The sequence below is a fragment of the Macaca nemestrina genome, chromosome X (genome assembly GCF_043159975.1).
Source record: "Macaca nemestrina isolate mMacNem1 chromosome X, mMacNem.hap1, whole genome shotgun sequence".
Taxonomy (NCBI): Eukaryota; Metazoa; Chordata; class Mammalia; order Primates; family Cercopithecidae; genus Macaca; species Macaca nemestrina.
The window spans coordinates 122647767-122666858 of record NC_092145.1 but is presented as its reverse complement, the minus strand read 5'-3'; the positions used below and the strand labels follow the sequence as shown (position 1 = coordinate 122666858).

The window sequence follows — 19092 nt, the reverse complement described above, 5'->3', positions numbered from 1 at the left end:
ATCATACTACTGGGTTACTGTATTTTTGTAATATATTTCGAAATAGTGAAGTATGATGACTCTAACTTTTTTTTTTAACAAGACTGTTTTGGCCATTCTGGGTATTTTGTGGTTCCATATGATTTTAGGATTGTTTTTTCTATTTCTGTAAATAATGCCATTTGAATTTTGATAGAAATTGCGTTGAATCTGTAGACTACTTTAGGTAGTATAGATATTTTAACAATATCAACTCTCAGTCAGTTTTCTGTTGCTATCACAGAATACCATAGACTGTAACTGGGCATGGAGGCTCACGCCTGTAATCCCAGCACTTTGGGAGGCCAATGCGGGCAGATCACTTGAGGTTGGGAGTTCAAGACCAGCCTGGTCAACATGGTGAAAACTTGGATCTACTAAAAATACAAAAATTAGCCAGGTGTAGTGGTGGGCACCTGTAATCCCAGCTACTCGGGAGGCTGGGGCAGGATAATTGCTTGAGCCTTGGAGACGAAGGTTGCAGTGAGCTGAGATCGTGCCACTGCACTACAACCTGGGCAACAGAATGAGACTCCATCTCAAAAAAAAAAATACCACAGACTGTGTAATTTATAAAGTTTTTTTTACCTCATAGTTCTAGAGGTTGAGAAGTCTGAGAGCATGGTACCAGCATCTGCTAATGGCCTTCTGACTGTGTCATAATATGGTGGAGGACATCTTATGGCAAGAGGGAAGAGTTTGTCAGTTCAGATCACTCTTCCTCTTCTCATGCAGCCTCCAGTACCATCATGGGGGCCCTAGCCTGATGACCTTATTTAATTCTAATTACCTTTCAAAGACCCCATCTCCAAACGCCATTAACATATGAATCTGGGGATTAAGTTTCCAACACACGACATTTAGGGAACACCATAAAAACACCGTAGCTTTCTGCCCCTGGCCCCCAACATTTATTTTCTTTTCACATGCAAAATGTATTAATTCCATTCCAGTAGCCCCATAGTCGTAACTTATTTCAGCATCAACTCAAAAGTTCAAAGTCCAGAGTCTCATCTGAATCAGATATAGATGAGACTCAAAATGTGCAATTTCCTTGCCAGCTGTAGGCCTGTAAGATCAAAACAAGCTATATACTTGCAAAATACAATGCTAAGCACAGGACAGACAGTCGTTCCTATTAAAAATGGGGAAAATAAGCAAGAAAAAATAAGTAACTGGTCTTAGCAAGTCAAAACCCCAACAGGGAAACAACATTAAACCTTAAAGCTTAGAACGATCTTTCACTCCATGTGCCATCTCTGGAATGTACTGTGAGGGGAGGGGTTGGAATCTTCAAAGCCTTGGGCAGTTCCATCCCTGTGGCTTTGCTGGGCTCAGCCCATGCAGCAGTTTATACAGGTTGGAGCCTTATGCCTGCAGTTCTCCCAAGGGGACTGAATGCTTGTAGCTCTACAGTTCTGAATTCTTATGGGCAGTCCTTCCCCTGCAGCTCCACTAGGCATTGCCCTAGTGTGGACTCCCTGTGACAGCTCTAGCACTGACTGAGGTGTGACTCCTCACAAGAGGTCATTAGCTGTGGGGATCTGCCCACAGACCCTGACCTAAACGACGGATGAATAAAACGCACACTGACACACAGATATTCTGTTTTGCCAGTCCTGCTGAGCGTCCGACCGCCTGCACACCAAGAGAGGTTTGCCACTGCGGCCGGCCCTGAGCGGCTCACACTCCAGCCATTTATTTAGTATAGAATTAACAACAGAAGCTTTGAGTAAACACACTTCTGGATAATTAACATGGTTAAGAGAGTAGTTCTCAGAATGATTAAAGCTCAGGTACTGCAGTTTAAAATAAATACTATTATGGGGCAATGTGCTTGGTTGACCTTCCCCCATGAGGGCCATCTGGCTCAAAGGTTAGTTATTGGAGGTAGGGTAAACAGACTTAAATGAGGAAGCCTCTATTGTCCCTAGTATTTACCCTATGACCTAATGCTCTAAGGTAAGAACCGGCTGCCTTCAGCCTGTTCAATTATTACAAGCTATGTAACCTTTCGGCCTTCCAAACAGTTTGTGACTACTCCCTATAACTTTGCCTAATATTTCCCTTTAATATTTCCGCCACCATCCCGCGTGAATCCCAACGACTGACCTTACATTTCTGCTCAGCATTGCCCTTGTAGGCGCTCTCTGCTGTGGCTCTACCCTGTGACAACTCTCTGCCTGGGCCTCCACGCTGTTCGTGCCATCCTTTGAAATCTGGGTGAAGGAAGCCATGTTCCCCCAGCTCTTACATTCTGCACATCTCCAGAATTAGCACCTCATGGGTGCTGCCAAGGTTTATGTCTCGTACCGTTTAGGGTGGCAGGTCAAGTTGCACCTGGAGCATCTTGGGCCACAGCTGTTATGATGGGGAGTGCTGCACCAGAATGCAAGGAACGGAGACCTAAGGCAGCCCTGGCCAGTGGCCCATCCCTCAAAACCATTCTACCCTCCCAGAGCTCTGAGCCTGTAATGGGAGGGGAAGACTCGAAGATCTCTAAGAGATTTTCTCCTATGTCCTGATACTCTCTGGCTTTGTTTCATCCATACTAATCTCCTTATCAATTGATCACTTAGTCATACCCTTGGTTTCCTGTGCTGAAAATGCTCTTTCATTCTCTACCACATGTCCAAAATCATTTCACTCTGCTTTCATTTTAGTTACAAATTCTCTCTTCAAATCATCTCTTTCCTCTTTTGTTTTACTATAAGCTGTTAAAAGCAGCCTTGAAACATCCTGAATGCTTTGCTGCTTTTGTATATGTTCCACAAGCTAGTCCAGTTCATCGCTCTTAAATTCTGCCTTCCATAAAGCTCTCAACCAGGAACACAGTTCAGCCAAGTTTTTTGCTACTTTATAACAAGAATGACCTTTTCTCCAGTTTCTTTAGTTCCATCTGATACCTCATTAGAGTGGCTTTCACTGTCCATATTTTTATCAATATTTTGGTCAAGGCCACTTAAGCAATCTCTAAAATGTTTTAGAATTTCTCAGGTCTTCTCTTTTTTCTGAGCCCTCACAAGAGTCACCTTTAATGCACCATTTATGGCAATACAGGTTTTTTTTTTTCCTGGTCTGTTCCTCCAGATTCTTTTTTTTTTTTTTTTTTTTTTTTTTTTTTTTTTTTTTGAGATGAGTCTCGTTCTGTCGACAGGGCTAGAGTGCAGTGGCGGGATCTCAGCTCACTGCAAGCTCCACCTCCCGGGTTTACGCCATTCTCCTGCCTGAGCCTCCCGAGTAGCTGGGACTACAGGCGCCCGCCACCTCGCCCGGCTAGGTTTTTTTTTGTATTTTTTTAGTAGAGACGGGGTTTCACCGGGTTAGCCAGGATGGTCTCGATCTCCTGACCTTGTGATCCGCCCGTCTCGGCCTCCCAAAGTGCTGGGATTACAGGCTTGAGCCACCGTGCCCAGCCTCCTCTAGATTCTTACAGCGTCTACCCATCACCCAATTCCAAAGCTGCTTCCATATTTTCAGATCTCTGTTATAGCAATGGCCTCACTTCTTGTTGCCAATTTTCCATTGCTATGGCAGAATACCATAGACTGGGTAATTTATAAAGAAAAGAAGTTCATTTATTTCATAGTTCTGGAGTCTGAGAAGTCCAAGAGCATGGCATCAGCATCTAGTTTGTTTAAAAGCATTTATCCCATTACGTTTACCTGATTAATTTAGTAGTTTACCTAGATTATTTACAAAAACTGTGACAGCCAATATTTAAAGTTATTTTTCTATTAACCATTTTTATAGCTGTGAGTTTCAGGTATTTACTGAGCTGTGCCCTAGGGTTCTTGTGTGGTGGATCCATGTGTGCTATTTGTGGGCAGGACTCCACAGTGTGTCACCACTGAGTCGTTTCTGCCCTCTTACATGTCTCAGTTTCTCCCTCCAGAGATCTATGACCTCTGAAAGGGCTCAAAACGCTGGGTAATGAGCCCTTATATGCGCTTCCTGGATGAGCCATTTTTTAAATTAATTTTTGTTGGGGATTTCCCTGCAGGACCGCTGAGCATCGCGGGGAGTCAACCCCTCAGACACTCCCACGAGGCTCCCGGTCACCCAAGGGCGCCTTTCGGCTGGGAGGAGCAAATGCCCTTTCTCTTCAGAGCTGAAAAACTCAAGTCCCTCATTTATCTAGGAAAACAACAGTTCAGTTCCTCACGCAAATGCACACAGACAAACCGAATAAGGATAAATTTTAGGAAAAAAAGCAATAGATAATTCCCTTTAGAATGCATCTCTGAACTAGAATTAGGATCCTTAAACAACTTCCTAGGAGAAAACCAACTCAGAATAAATCAAGGACAATCAACCAAAGTGAGGTCTGGGACTCAGGAGGACTCACCAGTTCCACCGGAGGAGAAGCTCCAATTTGGTGGGGCTTCAATGGGCCCCTGCTTGTACCTTAGCTCCGGTTTCGGGCAACTCCTTCGGGGTCCTGAGTCTTCTCTGAGGCCCCACAGGTTTTGGGAGTCAGAGTATAGTCAAACTCTGTAAAATATTTGAAGAGATTTATTCTCAGCCAAATATGAGTGACCATGGCCCATGACACAGCCCTCAGGAGCTCCTGAGAACACGTGCCCAAGGTGGTTGGGGTACAGCTTGGTTTTATATATTTTAGGAGGGCATGAGACATCAATCAAATACATTTAAGAAATACATTGGTTTGGTTCAGAAAGGCGGGACAACTCAAAACAGGGGGCTTCTAGGCTATAGGTAAATTTAAACATTTTCTGGTTGACAATTGGTTGAGTTTGTCTAAAGACCTGGGATCCATAGAAAGGAATGTTCGGGTTAAAGATAAAGGATTGTGGAGACCAAGTTTTATTGTGCAGAGGAATCTCTCAGCAGACTTCAGAGACAGCAGTTGTAAATTGTTTCCTATTGGACTTAAAATGGTGCCTTGCTCTTAGTTAATTATCTCCTGGATCTAGAAAGAAAGGAAGGAAAACAAAGGGGGAAGGGTCTTCTCTATAGAATGTGGGTTTTTCTCACAATAGACTTTACAGGGGAATTTCAAGGTATGGCAAGGAAATATATTTTGGGGTTAAATATTTTTTTCCTTGTCTCATAATGTTATGTCAGAGTCAGATTGAGAAGTAAGTCACAATACAGAGGGTCAAATAAAACTCATCTGATGAGAATTTATGGTTTGAAGGGCATGACTCCCTCGACCCCTTAGGTAGGAATTTGGGTAAGAAAAAAATCAGAGCTTAGTCCTCAAATGCATCATCAGAAAAGGTCACCGAATTATTGGAGTAGCGCACTCCAAAACCCTGTTCTTCCACTAAAAGAAAAATTAAGCAAAAGTGGTCAGAATCAAGCTTGTCAGAACTCTAGAATATAATTCCAAATTCACAACAACTAGGGGAGTGCTTAATGAAAGAAGCTGCTGAAGTTCGGTAAGATAACTCTGATGATTTAACTCCTCACTTTCCATTCCCCACTCCCACCGCTCAGTGGTATCATAAAAACAGCAGCCCACGTACCTGGTGCAGCTTGCTAGTACCAGAGGAGCAATATAAAACTTTTTTTTTTTTTTTGAGACAGAGTCTCCCTCTGTCGCCCAGGCTGGAGTGCAAGTGGTGTGATCTCAGCTCACTGCAACCTCCGCCTCCCGGGTTCAAGCGATTCTCCTGCCTCAGCCTCCAGAGTAGCTGGGATTACAGGCACCCGCCACCATGCCCAGCTGTTTTTTTAATAAATATTTTTAGTAGAGACAAGGTTTCCCCAAGTTTGCCAGGCTGCTCTTGAACTCCTGACCTCAGGTGATCCGCCCAATTGTACTTGTTTAAAGACTTAAAAATAAGGACACTATGCTAAGTGAAATAAGCCAAAAACAGCAAGAAGAATACTGAATAATTTCATTTATGTAGAATCTAAACAAGTCAAATACATAGAAACAGAGTAAAATGGTAGCTACCAGGGGTTGGTGGGTAGGAGAAACAGGGAGATGTTGGCCAAATGGTACAAAGTTGCAGTTACATAGGATTAATAAGTCTAGAGATATAAGGTACAGTATGGCGACTATAGTTAATAATACTGTATTGTAGACTGAAAATTTGCTAAATAAATGTGTATCAGCTAATGAATGGATATCAAAATGTGTTACCATCCATACAATGGAATATATTCTGTCATAAAAAGGAATAGAGTGCTGATACATACTGCAACGTCAATGAACCTTGAAAACATTATTGTAAGTGAATAAAACCAATTAAAAAATCACATATTATATGACTTTATATATATGAAATATTCTCAATAGGTAAATAGAAAGAAACAAAACTAATGGTTGCCATGGGCTGGGTGAAGGTAGGTATGGGAAATGATTGCTTGGGTAGTGAGCTTTCTTTTGGGATGATGAAAAGGTCCTATACTTAGGTAGTAGTGATGGTTGTACAATATTATAAATGTACTAAAGGCCACAGAATTGTGCACTTTAAAATGGCAAATTTATGTTAAGTGATTTTTACTACAACAATAATTTTATAAAACAATGAGAAACAGAATAATGAAGCAAATGCGGTAAAGTATTAACATTTGGGAGTCTTGGTTGAATATGAGAACTATTTGCAATTTTGCAGATTTTCTATAAATCTAAAATCACTTCAAAATAAAATGTTACAAAAAGTTTCAAGACTAATGAATCTAGATAACAGATTGCTGGGTTATTCTCTATTTTTTTGTTGTTGTTGTTGTTGTTGTTGTTGAGACGGAGTCTCGCTCTGTCGCCCAGGCTGGAGTGCAGTGGCGCGATCTCGACTCACTGCAAACTCTGCCTCCCGGGTTCACACCATTCTCCTGCCTCAGCCTCCTGAGTACAGGCACCCGCCACCACGCCCGGCTAATTTTTTGTATTTTTAGTAGAGACAGGGTTTCACCGTGTTAGCCTTGATCTCCTGACCTCGTGATCCGCCCGCCTTGGCCTCCCAAAGTGCTGGGATTACAGGCATGAGCCACCCGCGCTGGGCCTGGGTTATTCTTAAGTGAAAGAATAGGCAACTCTTCCACTGAGGGTGAAGGGCAGAAGGGAAGTATGTGTGTGGATTTAATTAAGTTTGTAACTGGATCACCAGGGTTATAGATCACCCCTGTGATAGGGCTGTGGTTGTTGTTCTTTCTATGTAATAGGAGATTAGTGCTTTTGCCGAAAGAGAATGTCTTAACATTGTACCCTCAGAAGCTAATACTGAGACAGGGTTTGCGTGAACGTAGTTTATTTGGATGTTAATTCCAAAAATCACCATTAGATTTATTTAGGAAGTTAGACAGGTAGGAGAAGGAAGCCAATAAAATGTGTACTATGCAGCATGTTTCCGCTTTGGCCAACTGTGGCTCAGTCTTGCTGGGAAATGCCAGGAAACAGAGCAGAACATACATCAGAATTACCCCATTTTAGAAGCAAGGGAACTGGAATATTTCTTCTCCAACTTCCACTAGTCATTGGCTGAGAGCTGCTCCCAGGGACATTAGCTTTCCACGACTCCAGTCTTCCCCAGGCCAACTGAGATAAAAGATTTTAGTTGAGAGGTATGGGTGTTTAGAGTAAGGTGAAGTCAGCATGTACTGGAGTGGCAGGGACTGAGGAGTTATTGGAAAGCACTGACAGCACCTTCAATAATGAGATAGAAAGTGAGGGAAAACATAGTTCGAAGAGAGTGATGAGGTTAAAAAAATACACTAGTTAGGAGTGGGCAAAGGGATCCTCTAGGGAACATGTATATTTGTTGCCATGATTGCCATGCAGGTTTTTGAACCTGATGAAAGTTGGTGTCCATGGATTTATCATGGCACCAGTCCTCTCATGGCCACAGAGTAGGTGGAGTATAGAAGCTGTGGAAGCAGTCAGGAATTTGACCTTTTGTGTTTTTCTTAGCAATTGTATAAACCTATTAGCACATCTCACTGAGACTTTGGACTACAAAAACATTTGCTCATATATTTTCATATGAAGTACAGTACTCTTAAGCTAGTTCTCTTTCTTATACATACTTAGGATGTGAACCTCAATATATAAGTTTACATTTATATAATCCTGTTGTTTTCAGGATTCCCAGGCTTTAGATATCAGTAAATTTCATAAGGTCATGAAGCTCTTCTTCAGCACTGGATGAATGTACCAACTCAGTGCATAGTAGTGGGTACTATATACAATTAGAATGGCCTCTGCCCTCAAAAGCTCAAAAACTTGCAGGGGAGAGAAACCTGTAAATCGATAAGCAGGATACAGTGGATTCAGTGCTGTGATAGAGATACATAATAGATGCTCAGTTAATATTTGTTGAATAACTGAATGAAATGTGATCCAAAATACAATTTTGTTTTGTTGGAATATGCTTATCTTTAAGGGTGTCATCTAAGTTGTCAAAATGTTGCAAATGGCATGTTCTTAGATAAAGTCAGTGACTACAGACTTCAACTGTTATCAAGGAAAGATGTAAATATTCACCATCACATGGTGAGAAGGTTTTCTTAACTCTTGCATAAGCAGACTAGGGAAAACAGAATAAGACACTGTGACCCATAATTTTCCAAATTTGTTTTTATGGGAGGGGAGAATGAGACACATGAGTCATTTTCACTTCTGTTAACTGATTTTTCTCATAATTATTAAGCCACAGAGGCCACGTTGCTTCTTCTATGGTGATCAAGTTTAACAGAGAAGTGTCATGAGTCCTGAAAGAATCTCACTCCATAATGATGAAGTGTGTATATTCTGAGAATAATAAGGAACTCATCTCACCTTGACACTCATAAAAATGAAAGCCTTCAGTAGCTAGACTTTAAATATTTTACAATTGTTTTATTAGCCATGCAACAATTTCTTAACATTTATTTTCATCTAACAGTAGAGACAAATAAAGAAAAATCCTGGCCAGGCGTGGTGGCTCATGCCTGTAATCCCAGCACTTTGGGAGGCCAAGACGGGCAGATCACTTGAGGTCAGGAGTTCAAGACCAGCATTGCCAACATGGTGAGACCCCCGTCTCTAATAAGAATACATTTAAAAAAAGAGCTGGGTGTGGTGGTGCACACCTGTAGTCCCAGCTACTCGGGAAGCTAAGGCAAGAGAATCACTTGAACCTGGGAGGCAGAGGTTGCAGTTAGCAGAGATTGTACCACTGCACTCCAACTTGGGCAACATAGCAAGACTCCATCTCAAAAAAGAGAAAAATCCTGCTCTATCTCAAAGAACTCACAATCTTCTGTTTACTAACATCACTTTACTCTTAATAAGAATTTGACTTCATTTTGAAAAAATTACTTATTTACTCAACCAATATTATTTAGCACTGATTATATTCATAAGAATGTGCTAGAGACCAAGCACAGTAGATGAAAAAAGTAAGGTCCCTACCATCGAAAAGCTCAGATTCTTGCAGAGGGAGAGAGACCTGTAAGCAGGCAAGAACAATGATTTCAATATTGTTATAGGCCAGGAAAAGAAGAGAAAATATCTGCCTAGAGAAATTAGTGGAGACTTTAAGAGGAAGAGACATGCTACCTAGTATTACTGATGGAAAAAAAAAAAAAAAACTTCTTGTAGACATCAGGGAGAAAGAAGGTGGTTGGGAGTAGGAATAATAAGGAACTCATCTCACCTTGACACTCATAAAAATGAAAGCCTTTTAGTAGCTAGACTTTAAATATTTTAAAAGTAGGGAAGGGAAGAGGGAAGTGGAAGTATGAAAGGCATTCCAGGTAAAGGAAATAGGAGATATACAATCAGCAATTGTGACAGGGCATAAAATGTTCTGGAAATGAATGGTCAGTGGGTTAAATACTGGTTTGTGTGGGGAGGAGGAAATGAGGAATGATGCAAGGGAGGTAGGATAGGGAGAAATGGTGAAGAGTCATATGAGATGTATTTTGTAGTCTACTTTGTGGGGTAGCGGGGACTGAATGTTAGGGAAATACTGTTGTGTCCATCTTAAAGATCCAGGATGAAGAGCCACCCAAATTTGATGCCGGTGTGGGGACCAATGATCACACACACACATACACGAAGAGGGTATGAAGATTTTTTACTCACATAATAAGGTTTTCTAGGAAGAGTAGGGTGACTCACAAGCAGTGAAAATTGCTTGAAGTTTTTGCGGTGATTAGTGAGTCAGGCCACGGTGAAGGTTCCCATGCACGGGAAGGGGTCGGTGGCGGTTTGAATTTCCCACTGGCACCAAAGGAGAGAATACCTAGACTTTATTGTTAGCTTGACCACTTGTAGGATAGAAGAAGAAAAAGGAGTGGGGCTGGCCGGGTGCGGTGGCTCACGCATTTGGGAGGCCGAGGCGGGTGAATCACGAGGTCAGGAGATTGAGACCATCCTGGCTAACACGGAGAAACCCCGTCTCTACTAAAAATTCAAAAAATTAGCCTGGCGTGGTGGCGGGCACCTGTAGTCCCAGTTACTCAGGAGACTGAAGCAGAATGGTGTGAACCCGGGAGGTGGAGCTTGCAGTGAGCCGAGATCGCACCACTGCACTCCAGCCTGGGCGACACAGAGAGACTCCGTCTCAAAAAAAAAAAAAAAAAAAAAAAAAAAAAAAAAAAGGAGTGTGGCTTAAAAGCTCTCAGAAATCAAACTTTTAAAAAATGGAGTCAGTCTCTTCACCTCACTAGTGCAATCATATTTTTGAAAATTCAAATCAAAACCAAAAAGAACCCAGTAATAGTGAGAAAATAACCTGGAAAAGGATGAGAATGGACCAGAGAAAACAGCAGGAGGTCGTGGCAAATACCTGGGCAAACGAAAACGAGGGCCTGAACTATCACACTGACAATGAGGATGGTCTGGGGAATATTTCTGAGGAAGAATTGAGAGTTGGTGCCCATAATGAGTGAGAGAGGCTATTAGATGACTTTGAGAGCTGATTGGGCAATTGGAGAAAAAATGACAACTAATGATGGGATATATGGGAGGAAAGACAGGTGGTTAGGGGGAGAAAAATGAGTTATTTCAGTTTTGAACATGTGATTGAAACGGCTTAGAGCCACCTTGTCTTTCGAGAAATGAACCACAGTAGTTCCAGGCTCTATCTTTTCCCAGATCAACTTATGTGATCACATAACCTGGTCACACATCATAATGCTTACAAATAAAGCCCCTCTGTGAAACTCAATTGAACGTGATTTAATTTTCATTTTCTAAGGAAATTTTATTGTTTCTTTCCCTATTACAAAAGCAATTCATGTTTTATATAAACAATTATGAAATCTAGACAAGTAGAAAGAGGAAAATACAAATGACTTTTCATGCAGAAATGATAACTAATACCATATTGGTGTATCTTTTAGAGAGTACCACTGGAGCCCAAATATGAGAACAAAATACCTAGAAAACTGAGAAAAAGCTTCAAAGATGAAAAAAAAAGTTTTATTTGGATCTTTAAGGATGTTGAGTACATTTGCTGGCTATAAAGGGGAGAAGATGAGCTGAAAATGGAAGTTCAGGGGAAGAAGGAAGGGTAAACATTTTAAAGCTAACTTTGTACAGTACATTCTGTATTATAACATAATAATTTTTAACTTAACATATTATTTAACTTAATATTTAATCTATTATGAACACAAATTATAAGTGAAATTTTTGCAGTGAAATATATACACTGATTTTGACATTTTGTTTTGTAACAAAAATGTGTCTGAGATGGGTCTCCATCAATTTAGAAGTTTATTTTGCCAAGGATAAGGAAATGTCCTGAGGAAAAAAACATGAAATCAAATAAACAGTCTGTGGTCTGTGCCTTTCTCCAAAGATGATTTTGAGGGTTTCAATATTTAAAAGGGAAAAGTGGACTGGAGGGGAAAGAAGGAGGTTATAGTCACATCACTGAATCCACATGTTGCAAGAGAAAAGGAGCAGGTAGGGGAAAGGTTAATTATGTATTCATCTCACTTTACATAAGATAAGGTGAACATAGCATAGCCACTGTGGGGATATTAAATCTTATATCTCTAGCTGTCTGCTTTGGAACAAAAAGAAAGACAGTTTCTTGCATGGCTCAGCCTTCAACTTAATTTTTTTCATTTTGGATAGTGAATTGGGTTCTGGTTTTTATTTTTTTTCTTTCACAGTTTGTATTATGAGTAAAGCATACTAGATAGACTATCTTTCTGACTCTGGAATTAAAGTAAGGAGGTTTTTAGTTGTGATAATACCCACTCTCCTCTTTCTCTCTTGTTCTGGCAAAATGTCTGAGGGAGGATCTCACTCTGCAAGTTTAGCTTTCATGAAATGTTGATTTCAAATGGAGTGATGGCTCCTCCTAACTGAAGACAGATCTTCAGTCTTGTTGTGTTTGCTTGCCACTGAATTGTGAGAGTACTTTTCCTCTGCAATAGAATAAATGACTGGCCATTTCTTACTGCCTAAAGAATTAAACTTCCTTCGCACCTGTCTATAAGTCAAATTCTTCCAATATGACTTAGTTTGTCACTTTTGGAAATTACATAATGAAGTGTTTTTCAGACCACTGGATTGTGTATCAAAGAAGTGTTTTCATGCGCTAAATCCGTATGGTGGTTTCAATTGACAATAGAGGAAATACTCTGGATTCCCCACGAAGTACTGGGAGCCTGGGGTTCTAGTGGTTCCACAATTAGGTAGTATGCAACAGTTATCTATTGCCCCAATAATGCTGTGTAATAAACTGCCAAGCCTTAGTAAATCAAAAAACAACCAGAATTCCACTTTCAGCATAACAGTGTGAGATGCTCTGCAAACTCAACCACTTCAAATCTCTAGAAATGGTCCTAAAGGCATATAGCAAGTGAAAAAAATATTTATTTAAGAAAATCTATTAAAATCGGTGAGAATAGCAAAAGTCTATGGTATTTGAACTAAGACCCAGCCTATTCTTGTCCCCTTCAAACTTAGTGCAATGGAAACTCCACTTAGGACTGGTACTGCAAAAAACACAGGGCTCTTTCTCCCTCCAGTTTCCATTCCAAGGGCTACCTTTAAGAGAGGTTCAAGACTTCAGCATTTTTTAACCTGCCCCCAACTACTTGTTGCTAAGTTCTGGACAGGAGTGACCAAGAAGTGGGGGCTTGCTTCTTCATCCTAGCCTCCACTGTATAGGATGGAATCTCTACCTTAGGTGGGGCAACATTGAGTACACTGGGACCTGATCATCTTTGCATAGGTTCTAATCCATGTGTGATCCACATGGAGAGAGACAAGCTGAGAAGAACTAATGTTACTATCTACGTTCAGAAGTGTTCAGCTCCTATGACAAGAGATGTTACTCAGAGAAGGATGTGCCATTATTTCCATTCCCAGCTTTAGAGCCAAGGTATAGAGATTTTTCCCTGGAGGAGAAGCAGACCATAAAAGAGAGAACTGTGAATCTGTTCCAAAGGAACTGACTTTACTTGCAAGAGGAAGTGGAGAAATTCAAGCCTAATGGCACTCTCAAAAACTATGGAAGTTCTTTTAAAAGACAGTTTAGGGTAGATTGGTAAATTAATCAGATATATAGAGAAAACTGTAAGCTGACTACTTTGCTGGAGAGGAACTTGGAAAAGGACAGCTGTGAGGAGCCCTACTGGGGATAGAACAAATTTTATTTTTATTTTATTTTCGAGACAGGGTCATCCAGGCTAGAGTGCAGTGGCGCGATCACGGCTTAATGCATCCTCAACCTCCTGGGCCCAAGCAATCCTCCCACCTCAGCCTCCTGAGCAGCTGGGACTACAGATGTATGCCACCATGCCTAGCTAAGTTTTGTATTTTTTTGTAGAGATGGGGTTTCTCGATGTTGCCCAGACTGCTCTTGAACGCCTGTGCTCAATCGATCCAACTGCCTCAGCCTCCCAAAGTGCTGGGATTCTAGGCATGAGCCACCGTGCCCGGCCTGAGAGCAAATTTTAAACATTGACCTAGGAAACTAACCCATCAAGAAAGACCAGACTAGATTGGATCAGTCTGTGGAGCAATTTATGCCCTATGTTAGAAGCAATAGAACAATCAGCCAGTAATTAGTGGAGTTTAATGGCTGGATGTGATCAGGGAAAGAGAAAAAGAGAGCTCTGCCCAAACCAATGTCATCCCAGGGTGACTATGGTCATTCCCAAGTCTGCACCCCATAAGGAGCAGCATCAAAGGTTTTATACTGCAAGAGAGGGAGAGTGGGTTGAACTAGACTTCACTAAAATAATCCAACAAGTCACTAAACAAACAGGCAGAAAACAGTAAGTACTTAGGGGGAACAAATACCCAGAGTTGCCACAACATATTATCTAAAATTTCTGGTTGCCAACACAAAATTATAAGCCATTCAAAGAAACAGGAAAGTATAATCCATACACCAGAAAAAAGCAGGCAACAGAAGCTGCCCATGAGAGCAACAAGATGTATGATTTAACAGACAAGGACTTTAAAGTTGTAATGATAAATATCTTCAAAGGACTAATGGAAACTGTGATTAAAGAAGTAAAAGAAGATATGAAAATGCCACATCAAATAGAGTTTGCTAATAAAGAGATAGAAATTATAAAAAGGAACCAAATTGAAATTCTGGATTTGAGAGTTATAATAACTGAAATGTAAAGTTCAATAGAGGACTGACTAGTATATTTGAATGACAGAAGAAATAACCCATGAACTTCATGATTTGTCAACTGTGATTGCCCAATTTGAGGAGCAGAAAGAAAAAAATAATTTTAAAAAATTAAAGAAAGTTCTTCAGACTGAAAGCAAGTGATCCCAGACAGTAATTCACATCTACGCAAATAATGACTAAATAAGTAAGATAAAGAGAGCACTGGTAAAGGTAATTATGTAATTATGAAAGACTGTATAAATGTATTTTTCCTATCTTCTCTTAACTGATTTAAAAAGCAATTGTATAAAGCAATATGTAAATAATGTATGTTGTACATGTAGTATATAGAAATGTAATATAATTTTCCAATAATACCACAAAAGGGTATGGGTGGGACAAAAGCCATATTGGGTTAAGGAAGTGACTCCAGATTTTAGCTGAAATCCACAGAAACAGATGAAGAGAGCCATAAATGAGAAATAAGAAGGTTCATATAACAAAAGCTGTAAGTATATGTTTGCTCTTTTTCTCTCAGCTTCTTTCCAATACATAAAATATATGAAGTAACAATTATGTCAATGTACTGCTGGGTTTGTAGAATTTATAGTTTTGATATATATAATAATAATACCATAACATGGGGAAATAAATAGAACTATATAGAAATAATGTCTCTGTATCTCAGTGGAATTCAGTTTCTGATAAGTTAACATATGATAAGCCCTAAAGAAATGACTAAGGAAATAACTCAAGAAAATATAGTGAAAAAATAAAGAAAATTCTACATTAGAAAATATTCATTTAATGCAAAAGGAAGCAGTAAAGCAGTAATATAGGAACAAAAAGGACATGTAAGCTGTAAAAAACAGAAAGTAAAATGGCAGAGGTAAATCTAGCTGTATTAGTAATAGCATCAACGGTAAATGGATTAAACAGTTCAAATAAAAGGCAGTTTGTCAGCCTTAATTAAAAAACAAGATCCAACTGTGTGTTGTCTATAGAAAACATACTTTAGATTCAAAGACAAAAATTGTAAGTAAAACAGTGGCAAAACATAAATCGTGCAAATAACAACCATAAGAAAGCTGTAGTGGCTATATTAATGTCATAGAAAACATATGTTAAAATAAAAAAAATGTTACTAAAGAGGGACATTTTCAAATGATTAAAGGTAAACCCACTAGGAAGATATAACAATTATGATCATCTATACAACACAGCACCAAAATATATGAAGCAAAAACTGACAGTAATGAAGGGAGAAATAGACAATTTAACAATAATAATTAGAGACTCAATACCACACTTCCAGTAATGGAGAGAAGTAGGTAGAACATAAATAATAAAGAGGATATTTGAATACTACTAACCAACTAGACCTATTAGGCTTGCATAGAACACTCTACCCAAAAGGTAGGATGTGTATTTTTCTCAAGTGCACACAGAACATTCTGAATAGACCACATGCTAGGCCATAAAATAAACCTTATTAAATTTAAAAGGGTAGAAAAAACATCCACTGTTTTTTCTTTTCACAATAGAGTGAAACTACAAATGACAGAAAGAAATGTAGGAAACCCACAAATATATGGAAAGTAAATGACACGCTCCTAAAAAACAATGGGTGGAAGAAGGAACCAAAATGAAAATTAAAAAATAATTAGGAATGAATGAAAATATAAATATCACATACCAAAACTTATGAGATGCAGCTAAAGCATGGTTAGAGGGAAACGTATAGATGTAAATACAGATGTATATTTAAAAGGAAAGAGGATCTCAAATCAATAAATTAACCTTCCACCTAAGAGACTGAAAAAAGAATGACAAACTGAACCTAAAGCTAGTAGAAGAAAGGAAATAATAAAGACTGGAGCCGAAACTAATAAATAGTTAATTCAAAAAAAATAGAGAAAATTAAAGAAACTAAAAGCTTGTTCTTTGAAGAGATGACGAATTTGACAAACTTTTAGCTAGACAATAAAAAAGAGACAATTCATGTTGCTAGAATCAGTAATGAAAAGGGAACATTACTACTGACACTGCAGAAATAAAAATTATCATAAGGAAAGACTATGAACAATTTTATTCCAATCAATTAGATAACTTAGATAAAATGGACAAATTACTAGAAAGGCATAAACTACTGAAATTGACTCAAGAAGAAATAGATAATCTGAAAAGACTTCTTCTAAGAAATAAATAGATTGAATTTGTAATCAAAAGACTACCTACAAAGAAAAGCCCAGGCCCAAATGGCTTCATTGGTGAATGCTACCAAATATTTAGAGAACAATCAATAGTAATTCTTCACAAACTCTTACAAAATAATGGAAAAAGAGGGCCAACTTCCTAAATCATCCTGTGATGTCAGCATTGCCCAGATACCAAAGCCAGATAAATACATAGCAAGAAAAGAAAACTACAAACCATATATCTTATGAATATGGTTACAAAAACCGTCAAGAAAATAATGGGAACTGGAATCCAGCAACATATAAAAAGAATTGTACACCATGACCAAGTGGGATTTATCCTAGAAAGTTCAAGTTGTTTTAACACCCCAAAATCAATTAATGTAATATTCCATATCAATGGAAAAAACATGTAATATTCTCAATTGATGCAGAAAAATAATTTGATGAAATCCAAAACCATTTCACGATGAAAAGTATTCAACAAGCTAGAAATAGAAAGGAACTTCCTCAACTTGATAAAGGGTATCTATGAAAAATCTACAGCTAACATCATACTTAATAGTGAAAGACTGAATGTTTTTTCCCTAAGATGAGGAACAAAACAGGATGTCTGCTCTAACCACTTCTACTCAATATTGTACTATGGGTTCTACCCGGGATAGTTAAGCAACGAAACAAGTAAAAGCCATCTAGGTTAGAAAGGAAGAAGTAAAATTAACTCTATTCATGAATGACATTATCTTATATATAGAATATCCTAAATAATCCACTAAAAGTCTATTAGAACTAGTAAATGAGTTCAGCAAGATTTATGGGATACAAGATCAATATATAAAAATCAATTGTCTGAGTTACAAGCATAAATGTAAACGAAGAAAAAATATCACAAACAAAACTATCAGTTGTCTTTCTATACACTTCAAATGAACAACCTGAAAAAGAAACTAAGAAAAATAATTATAGTGCCACCTAGGATAATAAAATATTTAGGAATAAATGTCACAAAAGAAGGGCAAAAACTATACTCTGAAAACTACAACATATTGTTGCAAAAGTAAACATTTAAATAAATGGAAAAACATATCATTTTCATGGATTAGAAGGTTTAATACTGTTAGATTGGCAATATTCCCCAAATTTCCCTACAGATTTAACATAATCCATCCCTATCAGAATCCCAGTTTATTTCTTTTTAGAAATTCACAAATAAATTCACGTGTAAAATTTCATATGAAATTTCAAGGGACTCAGACTAATTAAAACAATATTAAAAAAACAAAATTGAATAACTTACATTTCCTTATTTCAAAATATATTACAAAGCAACAGTAATCAAGATATTGGAACTGGTGTAAACACAGACAAATGGATCAATGGAATCAAATTGAGAGTCTACAAATAAACGCATACATCTATAGTCAAGTGATTTTTGACCATTGAATGGGGAAGAAAGAGTACTATCAAACGAATTGTGCTGGTATAACTGCACAGCCACATGCAAAAGAAAGAAATTGGACCCTTACCTTAGACTATATAAAAAAATTATTCAAAATGAATCAAAGAACTAAATGCAAGGGCTAAAACCGTAAGACTTTTGGAAAAAATATAGGAAAAAAATCTTCATGACCTCTTCTCGGGCAATTGATTCTTATATGTGACAAAAGCACAGGCATCAAATGAAAAGAATAGATAAATTGGACTTTATTTTTATCAAAATAAAAACTTATGGGTTTCAAAGGACACTATTTTAAAAATAAAAAATATTCTATATCTTGGCTGTTGTGAATAGTGATGCAATAAACATGAGATTGCAGGTATCTCTTTGATATACTGATTTCCTTGCTTTTGAAACTATATCCAGCAGTCTGGATTGATGGATCATGTGGTAGTTCTATTTTTAGTTCTTTGAGAAATCTCCATGCTGTTTTCCATGGAGGTTATGCTAATTTACATTCCCTCCAACAATGTATGAGGGTTCCCCTTTTATCACATTTTCATCAGCATTCATTATCCCCTGTCTTTTTTATAAAGGCCATTTTAACTGGGATGGAATGATATCTCATTAGTTTTGATTTGTATTTCTGTGATCGTTAATGACACTGAGCATTTTTTCATATACCTGATGGCCATATGTATGCCACCTTTTGAGAAATGTCTATTCAGATCTGTTGCCCATTTTTAAATTGGATTATTTGTTTTTTCCTATTGAGTTGTTTGAGCTCCTTATATATTCTGGTTATTAATCCCTTATCAGATGGGTAGTTTGCAAATATTTTCTCCCATTCTGTGGATTGTTTCTTCACTTTGTTGAGTGTATCTTCTGT

At 38.4% G+C, this 19092-nt stretch overlaps 1 protein-coding gene across 6 annotated transcripts in view; it reads left to right on the top strand.

Moving 5' to 3' along the window:
• The window catches only part of LOC105463245 (synaptotagmin like 5), a 243625-nt gene that overhangs the window by 59330 nt on the left and 165203 nt on the right, over positions 1 to 19092 (top strand). The window lies entirely within an intron of this gene.